The sequence below is a fragment of the Sinocyclocheilus grahami genome, unplaced genomic scaffold (assembly GCF_001515645.1).
Source record: "Sinocyclocheilus grahami isolate Dianchi unplaced genomic scaffold, SAMN03320097.WGS_v1.1 scaffold230.1, whole genome shotgun sequence".
Taxonomy (NCBI): Eukaryota; Metazoa; Chordata; class Actinopteri; order Cypriniformes; family Cyprinidae; genus Sinocyclocheilus; species Sinocyclocheilus grahami.
In genome coordinates this window covers 1,545,966-1,546,216 of record NW_015505409.1, presented here as the reverse complement: position 1 = coordinate 1,546,216, position 251 = coordinate 1,545,966, and positions in this window count along the sequence as shown.

Genomic DNA, 251 nt, shown 5'->3' with positions numbered 1-251 from the left:
TCCCTCCTTCACGCGCGCGCACACACACACACACACACACACATACACACACACACACACACACACACATACACACACACACACACACACATACATACACACACATACACACAGCTGCCAAGTGCCAAAGGTGCCTTCACTGTCAGCCTTCTCTTTATGTCTTTCTCTCAAACAGTCATTCATGATGATTCCTTCTCTCTCTCCCTTTCTGTATATCTAGGTCACATTCCCTCTCTCATGCCCACCCTCTT